This window comes from Saccopteryx leptura, chromosome 1, assembly GCF_036850995.1.
Source record: "Saccopteryx leptura isolate mSacLep1 chromosome 1, mSacLep1_pri_phased_curated, whole genome shotgun sequence".
Classification (NCBI taxonomy): Eukaryota; Metazoa; Chordata; class Mammalia; order Chiroptera; family Emballonuridae; genus Saccopteryx; species Saccopteryx leptura.
This window is the reverse complement of record NC_089503.1, coordinates 304506262-304516558: the sequence shown is the minus strand read 5'-3', so window position 1 is coordinate 304516558 and position 10297 is coordinate 304506262. Positions and strand designations below refer to the sequence as shown.

The following is a 10297-nucleotide window of genomic DNA, read 5'->3' as shown; positions in this document are numbered from 1 at the left end:
TCTATAAAATCAATAAAAACTTTAAAAAAATTAAAAAACCAGATGACAGTAGTATTAGGAATATAGTTTTGACCTTGTGGACTCCTCAAAGAGTCGGTCCCCAGATCACACTTTGAGAGCCATACCTATTGGATTGGCAAGAAAGTAATTTTGGTTTTGTAGTGTGAAATAAAACTCATTTTTTATACAAAGAATAAACTTTAATCAATTATATATTTTCCATTTTGTTCAATGACCTTTTGCCATCTTTCTTGCAGCTTCATGATTCCACACTCATAGAAATTTTGGTCCTTATCAGCAAAAAACTGAATCAAGTGCGATTTAAGGTTATCATCATTTGTGAAAGTTTTACCAAAGAGTTTTGCAAACTTCGAAATAAATGGCAATCAGTGCTTGCTTTGGCAGCACATATACTAAAATTGGAATGATACAGAGAAGATTAGCATGACCCCTGCACGAAATAAATGGTAATCAGATGGTGCTAGGTCAGGGCTGTATGGGGGATGTGACATCACTTCCCAACCAAGCTCCAATAATTTCCCATGAGTTACTAAAGATGTGTGAGGCTTTGCATTATCATGGTGGAACACAATTCCTTGGCGGTTTGCCAATTCTGGCCGTTTTCTTTGATTGCTTCATCCAGTTTCATTAGTTGTTGACAGTAAACATCTGAATTGATTGTCTGGTTTCTTGGAAGCAGCTCAAAATACACAACACCTTTGTAATCCCACCAAATTAACAGCATGACCTTTTTTTGATGCAACTCAGCTTTAGATGTGGTTTGTGCTGGTTCATCACGCTTGGACCATGATTGTTTTCGAATGATGTTACTGTAGATGACCCATTTTTCATCACCAGTGATGATTCTTTTCAAAAAAGGGTCGGTTTCATTGCGCTTGAAATGCATATCGCAAATATTGATTTGTTCTGTTAAGTGAATCTCTTTCAATTCTTGAGGAACCCAAATATCCCAAATATCGAGCTTCTTAGTGAGTTCAAGACATTTTAAGTGATTTTCAATTGTGTGCGATACATTTAACCTCTCTGCAATCTCTTGAACAGTTAGTTATATGATGATTCTCTTCAATTATGGCTTTGATTTGGTCATCATCAACTTCAGTAGGTCGACCAGAACATTGGTCATCTTTGAGTGAAAACTCTCCAGAACAGATTTATTTATTTATTTTTTTGGCAGAGACAGAGAGAGGGACAGATAGGGATAGACAAGAAGGGAGAGACGCCTGGCCTGTGGTGGCGCAGTGGATAAAGCGTCGACCTAGAACGCTGAGGTCGCTGGTTCAAAACCCTGGGCTTGCCTGGTCAAGGCACATATGGGAGTTGATGCTTCCTGCTCCTCCCTTCCCCTTCTCTCTCTCTCTCTCTCACTCTCTTTCCTCTCTAAAGATTAATAATAATAAAAAAAAATAATAAAATAAATAAATAAAAAAGAAGGGAGAGAGATGAGCTTTACTGCAGCTCCTTAGTTGTTCATTGATTGATTTCTCATATGTGCCTTGACCAGGGGGCTACAGTAGACTGAGTGACCCTTTGCTCAAGCCAGCAACCTTGGGCTCAAGCTGGTGAGCTTTGCTCAAACCAGATGAGCCTGCACTCAAGCTGGCGACCTCGGGGTCTCGAACCTGGGTTCTCTTCACCCCAGTCCGACCCTCTATCCACTGCGCCACCGCCTGGTCAGGCCAGAACAGAATTTTAAAAACCAATTCTGACATGTGCGTTCTGTTATGCAATCAATACATAAACCTCACATATCTTTCTGTGGGCCTCAGCAGCTTTCTTTCCTTTACGGAAATAAAAAAGTAAAATATGCTGAAAATGTTTGTTTCTGCACTCCATGTTAAAATTGACCCTAAACTAACAGTTACAAACAAAATTACGTACAACTTGCTTCTAAAGTAACCTAAATGTGACTGATATCAAATATCAAAAAGAAAAACCAACTCCCATATGCTGACAGAAGTCCTTCAAAACAATTACAATGCTCTCTATGTGTTACAATCAAAAATTTTTCTTGCCAATCCAATATACTAAAGTATTAGAGTTAATATGTAATTTCTTCCCAGGGCATTATATACATTGTTTATTATTATTATTGCTGTGGGAGAGAGCAATGCTCAACAAATCAATTGCTAATTGTAGTCCTTAAGCCTTGGGGTTTGGGGTGAGTGGGGGACAGTAGTAGATGCTCATCAAATGGAACAGTACCTTAGGGTTCCTGGAGCAGCTACCCTAAGGTGGGGGTGGCACTGGTCACACAAACACTCAGGTGGAGAGGGTGGGGTTTCTCCAAGGAGGGAAAAGGAACTGTGCCACAGCCAGGAAAGAGGAGTTTGCAGGGAATTTAGAGTGCTGTGGGGGGACAGGAATAGGCTAGCTGTTATTAGCAAGGTGGAGGCAAGGGAAATGGAAGACTGGTTTACGGGCCACCTACTGCTTTTTTTTTCCCACCTACTGCTTTTTTCCCCCTTGACCAGCTTCAATAGCCAGAATGAGTTGTCATACATGTATCTTATATGCATTTCTGTGCATGCGTGCATCCATGTGTGTGTATGTAGTGTAGTGTGCACGTGCACAGTTTTCCTGTGTGTCTCTGTATGTTTTAGTTCAGAATAAACCTTTTGTTTCTTTATGTGATCCGTCCACACGGTGATTTACAGGGGTAAAATGACCCCTGGTGGTCAGATGGGAGAATTGACCCAAATTCCTCCTCGATAGCCTTGAAGTCCCCGCCTTCCACCACCTGGTGGGAGGTTAGAGTCCTGGACCAGGCCCTTATCTCCTGATGCTTAGAAGAGACCTGGTGGTTAACAACTGCTCCATCTTGCTTCATCCTTAGGGTTCAGGACCCGTTCCCTTCCGACCCTGGGAACACTAGACATCACCCTAGTCCAAAGTCTCAGCACATTGCACTATCCAAACGGAATTGTACACAATTTTTAAAAATTATATGACTATTTTTATATGCAGATATGTGAATGAATTCTAAAGTAATTAAGACCCACATATCAAGTATCTTCTATATACTATATAATTTACTAATTTATCATTTTTATAGTTTATTATCTGTCTTCTCTCTCTCCCAAGTAGAATGTAAGCTCACTGGGGGCAGGGATTTTTGTTTGTTTGGTTCTTTGATGCATTCTCAGCATCTAGAATGGTGCTCAGTACAAAAGAAGTGCTTAATAAATATTTGTTGAATGATGAATAGTGGGTCTTGCTGTGAAGTAGTTTACTACCTAGTGGGTACCAAGAAACAAATCAACAATAATTACCATTCAAGACAGAAGATGCAAGAATGCAGGGTAAGGTGTTGGCAGTTAATTCAGTGGGCAATGAGAAGCCCTTGAAGTTTCTTGAGTAAGGTTTTACTCACCATGATATACTGTGTGGGATAAACAGTAGGAAATCAGGTGGAGAGAGTCTAAGGAGAATGGAAGACTACTCAGGAAGCTATTACAATAGTCCAGGGAAAGTGTGACTGTGGCCTGTGGAAATGGGTTGTCTCCGATATGAAATTTCTGGTGTTTAGGCTCTGGCAGACTGTTTCCACACATTCAGTATACCTCAAGGGTTTCCATAACAAGAATAGATTAAGGAGATGAGGCAGGCAGAGGAGGAATGACCAGAACCTGACATGTAACAGGCTGGGGAAGTTTAAGAAAACCTATGGCCAATACTGGTTTCACAGGATTCACCAATTACTGAGTGAACTGTATGAGATGGAGACAAGATGTGGGCAATCCAGAGCCCATGTCCTGGAGTTACCCCAGCTGAAGTTCAGGAAAACCCAAAGGAGGAAGACAAGAAAATCTTAAATGGAAGGAGAAGAACGTTAACAAGTTTTTCAAATACTCTCTGTATGTCTGGATCTCAATTTAGTATATACTTAAAATGCATTATCTTATATATTTCAATAACCCTCTGAGTTAGAGATGATTATTACCCCATTTTATAGCTGAAACACCCTGGAAAAGCTAAGATCTTAAAACTTGACTCCCAAACATCCTACTGTATCTCTCCTTCCTTTTCACGTTTTCTCATTCCTGCCTTGGTGACATCCACCCTTCCTTACTTTCCTTTCTTCTTCCTTCCCCTTGTAAGTCACCTCTCTCGAATGCACCTCTCACCTTGGATCTGCTTGCTGTACCACCTCTGCCCCCTTTGCCAGTTCTTCCTTCTTGCTTTAACCCACTCAACCTACAGTACACCTGTCTCCTCCTCTCCACTTGCCTAAGGCCACTGTGCAGAACACAGTGTGGCTGGGGCACACACAAGCAGGATGGCTCAGCCTTTGTGCAGTTGACTGTGGCTCCTCTCCCCCAGTGAGGATGTGCCTAATATCTCCAAAGTAGCACTTTTGATTGTCCATCAACTAAACCAAAGAGGAGAACTCCCCTGGGTTCTCCACAAAGTCTGTTTCCTCTGTAGAATGGTCCCACCACATGGCGAAAGTAGTTGGGGAAGTAGGAATCATTGATCTTAAAATAAATTCAGGAGAACCAAGGCAGAAGAAAAGGATCCCAAAGGGCAGAGATGCTTTTCTCTTGGCCCTGAACCATCTTGAGGAACATTCTTGCAGGTTGCTACCTGGGGTCTTGTAGAAGAAATAAGGAGAAGTTAATTCACACCTTCTCTATTCTTTCAGGAGACCCTGGAGACAAGGGAGGCTGGGTAACTCTCAACATGCTATCCTTTCCAGGGGAGCACTGAAAGCATTAAGAAGTAAAGTTCCTTACACGGGTCTTGGAGAATCCAAAGGCTCTCTGAACTTTAAAATCAGACAAATGTAGGTACTCATTTCAGCTCTGATATTTCTTGGCAATGGGACTTGAGCAATTATTTAATCTCTGAATCCCTGTTTTCTCCTCTGTGAAATGGGGATCATAATACTTACTTACTGGGTTGTGAGGGTCAATGAGCACACCCTTGAAAGGCACTGAGAAGAAAGGAGAGTTCTTTCCCACAAGAATGTGGGGAGGAAGTGCCATTGGTAAAGTCTGTTTGTGATGCCCAAGGGGAGGGTTTCTAGAGGACAGGAAGAGCCCCAGGTGAATCCTCACCCATACAGAGCTCTGCCAGCAATCAGAACTAGGGCCAGGGCATGGGTGAGCAAGGCAGGCTGGGAAGTTTCCATGGTGCTAGGTCAAGTAGACAGTTTTCAGGGGCAGTAACTGGCCCGTTGCCCTCTGGGGGCACTCTCTCCCCACTGGACCTAAGTCCACCCACACACAGAAGAGTGGGTGGAAAGTGCCTGAAAGGGAAAGGAGAGGGGGCATGGGATGAAGAACCAAGCAAAGGAGAAAGGGCAAGAGAGGAGGCTGGAGGGGAAGTCAGGGCCCAGGCAGGCACAGGGTGGGGCCGGGAGAGGGGCCTAGGGCAGGAGGGCGGGAGAGAGCCTGGGAGGCTGAGCGCCGGAGAGGGCGGAGGGAGGGACAGCAGGGAGACTGGCGGCGCTGACACAGCCTCGATGTGTGGAACGGGCTGGGGTTTGGCCCACAGGTCAGGCGTCTGGCAGTATTATGGGATGCAGAGGCCTTAGGAGACAGGGAGAGTATTATGGGCTGGAACAGCCTTAGGAGACTGGGGAATATTATGGGCTGGTGAGGCCCGGCTCCAACTGGAGGCGGGAGGAAGGGGTGCGGGGCGGGAAGGGGGGGTAGTGGTGGAAGGGAATATTATGGGCTGGAGGCCTCCTGCGACCAGAGGCAAGAGTATTATGGGCTGGCAAGGCCTTCGGTGGCCAGAGGGGGGAGCAGCGGGGGATGGCACCGGCTGCATGTGACTGAGGGGGGGCCAAGTTGGGGGTGTGTGACGAGTGGGGGTGGGGGAGCATATTATGGGATAGCTCTTTGTACCTACTGCAGGGACTGCTTCTCCATAAGATATTATGGGATGTCGTGTGTGGGAGGGGGACTGGGGCTGGGGTGATTATTATGGGATGGTAGTGCAGAATGGGGAGGGTCTGAGAGGCTTTTCTCTACCCCCCCAACCCCCGCCTTACTCTCTTGCCATCTTTTCTAAGGTCTGCCTTCTCTCTAAAACGGCCCAAAGGGAACACCTGAAATCCAGCACCCCCCCCCCCACACACACACACGCACACACACTTTAGGCACCTCAACCCATCCTAGGCATCTCCCCCAACTAGCAGCCACCTCCTGGGCCCTGAGGGGAAAAGGCAGCCCCTAGGGATGGGGAGAAAGCCCCAAAGTAGGGTGTTATAGTGGCCAGTGGACCACACCTCCCACTTCCGCGGAGTCCCCGTGTCTCCCTATCCCTTGGACCACTCTCCTTCCCATTCCCCTTCCCTTACCCAAAGTGAGGGCTCTGGGTCCTCCTCCCCTCCCCCTCCCCTCTATTTCCTCTCCAGCTCCTTCCACAGCCGTAACCAGTAAAACACAAGCGGCCAGCTATTATGGGATGGCTGCTCCCGGCAGCTCTGCAGGGAGGGGGCAGTCACCGCGGAATGTCTCCTGTGGGTGGCTATTATGGGATGGCCGCCTCTCCTTTTTTGGGGGGTGGGGGCTAGCAAGGAGGATTATTATGGGATGTGCCCTGCAGAGCTGGGTGGGGCTGTCCTGAGTAGGTGAAGCTCTGGGGAGGGTGGGAAGGGGGAAGGAAAGGAAGGAAGAGAGCAGGAGCTGGGGAGGGTGGGTGAGCCCTGGAGCCAGACCTGAGGCCTGGCAAGAGTAACTGGCTGGAGAGGTTCTCCCGTGACAGCTGTTTGAAGGGGCCCCTGGGGCAGGCCATAGCTAGCCAACTCTGAACCCTGGACACCTGGGTCTTTGTAGCTCACAGCTTGTGTGAGTTGCAAGTGCTGGCCTGACAGAACACTTAGGTTCCAGCTGTGTGGCACACCAAGGGAGCAGTGCTTCTGGGTGACCACAGTAACTCAATACTCCTTTCCCTCTTTGCCTTCCTGGATTTGATCCTTGGAACCATAGCTAAGGTAGGAGGGTTATGGGCTGCGGTGGGGAGGTCTTTGCCACCTTGCAGTCACTCCCAAGGAATAGAGGCTGAGTTGAGTACTGAAGGAAAAAAATGCCTGGCCCGTCACAACCCCCTCCTCAACCCTACATGATCTGCATCTGTCCAGCCATCAGAATGCATTGTCACTATGGCTTTTCTTACCTATGTTGTCTTCCCAAATCCCTTTTTTCTGGCAAAGCAGAACACTGTTTCTTTAGATCTAGCAGAGTTTCAGGGCTCACACAGAACAGAGATGTAGAAAGAGGAATTACGTACAGAGCATGTGCTGCAAACTCCATGGACAACCACTCTATTATTCTAGGTTCTGTACCATGGGATGGAAACAGAACTCTAAGGTAACTAGCTAGAGAGGCTGTCCCCCTGGATGCATTAATCAGGAGATTATCCCAACCTTAGTCCCTGTGGGCCAATCATGCTAGTGGTTTATTTATAATTTATCTTGGAGGGTAGCTTGGAGCCAGGGTAGGGATGGTGAGCATAGATGCATAAAGACTACAAAAGCAACACACAAACACACACATCCTAGCCCTCTCTGGAACTGAAGAGGAGAGGAAGGGATTTTAACCTTCTCCTTGTATTATGACGGAGGGGTGAGAAGTAAGAGAAGCAAGAAAGTAATGAGTTAGAACCTGCAGGGATGGGACAAAGGACTGTGGTGCATAAAAGGTACCAATGTTTGTCATCACAGGCAAGAGGCTGTGACTACTTAATTATAAAATTCTCTTCCTGGTTTATATTAGGAATCACTGTAGTAATGTGGGGTGTGTGTGTGTGTGTGTGTGTGTGTGTGTGTGTGTGTCTATATATGAAGAAAGGGGGCAGATGGAGATTTACAGAAGGGAATTTGAGGCCCAGAGGCAGGCTAGATACCTGGAGAAATGGGGAAAGAAGACATAATAGGTGTCTGGCAGCTCTATATAGGAAGGAGAAACTTCTTGAAAGGAGCTATGCCCACATTATGGTATCTTAAAAGAATTGCCTCCTTTCCCCCAGGTGAGGAGCACAAGGCTCCTTCTTAATATTCAGAATAGCCTGACCAGGCGGTGGTGCAGTGGATAGAGCGTCAGACTGGGATGCAGAAGGACCCAGGTTTGAGACCCTGAGGTCACCAGCTTGAGCGCGGGCTCATCTGGCTTGAGCAAAAAGCTCACCAGCTTGGACCCAAGGTCGCTGGCTCAAGCAAGGGGTTACTCGGTCTGCTGAAGGCCCGCGGTCAAGGCACATATGAGAAAGCAATCAATGAACAATTAAGGTGTCGCAACGAAAAACTGATGATTGATGCTTCTCACCTCTCTCCGTTCCTGTCTGTCCCTATCTATCCCTTTCTCTGACTCTCTCTCTGTCCCTGTAAAAAAAAGCATGGGGGGGGGGGTTTGCACAAATGAATGGGGGGCCAGTCTTGAAGTTAAGAGAATTTAATGAGAAATGGGGGAAATGGCCTGCATGTCACAGTGATTGTGGCAAAAGGGTTAGGCAGGAGCTGGTGGAAAGACATCAGCATCACTGGTACTCTGGATAGTGATTTCCAGAAGTAAACTTTGCCTCTCCTGAACTCTTTTCTCCTTGCCAGTTCTGCAGTCCTATCGCTCCCTGAGGAGAGGCAAATCATCTGGCCAGGCCTTTCTCTAGGGAAGTGAGATCAGAAGGGCAATGCAAGATGGTATGAGGCTCATCCCACTCACTTCTGGTCAGGAAGGGCTCCTCCTAGGAGGAAGTTCCGGTTTCTCTTCAACCTGTCCCACTGCCATAGGTCTTGGACTTTTGTGAAAATGACACAAGAGAGCAGAGGAAGACATTACCTCTGGCTAGGGGTAGGGAAGAGTGGACAGGGCAGCAAGGCAGCGATGCTGGGACACTGGTCACTCAGGTCCTGGTTCTTTGGGGGTCAGGAAAAGGGTAAAGTGACAGGTTATCTGAGTGCCAAAGGATTTTTTTAAATTTTCTTTTATTAATTTTTTAGAGAGGAGAGAGAGTGAGAGAGAGAAGGGGGAGGGAGGAGCAGGAAGCATCAACTCCCATATGTGCCTTGTAAGCCCAGGGTTTTGAACCGGTGACCTCAGCGTTCCAGGTCGATGCTTTATCCACTGCGCCACCACAGGTCAGGCTGAGTGCCAAAGGATTTTACAATTGGGCTCTCCAGCTTTCTCAGGCTGGATTGCCAGGATGGCTGCAGGGTAAGGCAGTTAGGGAAGGGGATGGATATGATGGAAGACTACCTTGTGGCATAATTGATGAAAAAGGCATCCTGCAGGCCCTGGCCAGGTAGTTCAGTTGGTTGGAGCATCATCCCAATGTGCCAGGGTTGTGGGTTTGATCCCTGGTCAGGACACATACAGGAGCCAACCAGTGGATACGTGGGTAGGTGGAGCAACAAACTGATGTTTCTCTATTTTTCTCTCTCTCCTTTCCTCTGTTTCTAAAATCAATAAATAAATTTTTTTTTAAAAAAAACAAAGGCATCCTGAAATGTTGACTTGTACACTTGGGAGGAAAGATGGTGAATTTTATACAACAAAGGGTTTTGGGGAGGATGAAGAATGAGGCCTCAATAATATGAGGATGGGGGCAATTGCATGTATGACACTTCAGGATACAAAATGAGAAAGTGGCTGAAAAACACGAGACATTGAAGGAAAGCAGAATTTTTTGTTCAAGAATGAGGATAATGATTCTGGCACATTGACGAGTCACTCAAGAAGGAAGCATGTGATGATATTACAGAATTTTAGTATTAGAAATGCTGGATGGGGGAACACTTTCCAATCAAAATCCCTTAGCATGTAGGGAACAGATTATCTTGACCATCCACCAGTTTTGTAAAAGGTAGAATGACCAGCAAGAACCTCTACTGAGATGTGATCTCCCTTGAGACCATTTGGGATTTATTTTATTGTCTGTAACAGAAAACTGGTAACTAATACTCAATTGTTCTACCTTGGCACCAGATAGTCTATCTGGTCTCATAGCTTATCTGGTTGTTTATGATTCTTGGAAGGAGGTACCTATGGTCCTTGCATTTTCCATGGTGCCCAGCTCTGTGCCTTGCTAGGTACTCTGTCAACATTGGTTAAATGAACTGAGTAGAAGTGAGTAGAAGGAGAATAGGTCTTGTCTCTTGGTGTGTATATACAGTAGTAGGATTCTCAGTTCATATCATGAGGGCATATTCATCCATGGAGTGGCCTAGAGGTGTTGATGAATGGAGTACCTCACCTGAGGAGGTAGGGTGAGTGGGGAGAAGACTGCTGTAATGTTGAGAAATAGTCTTTAATGCCAAGTTATACTTATTATG

The 10297-nt window shown here is 46.2% G+C and overlaps 1 pseudogene; it reads left to right on the top strand.

Annotated features, from left to right (window-relative positions):
- Nucleotides 1–389: 389 nt before the first annotated feature.
- On the top strand, nucleotides 390–459 carry LOC136390311 (U6 spliceosomal RNA; annotated as a pseudogene).
- Nucleotides 460–10297: the final 9838 nt, after the last annotated feature.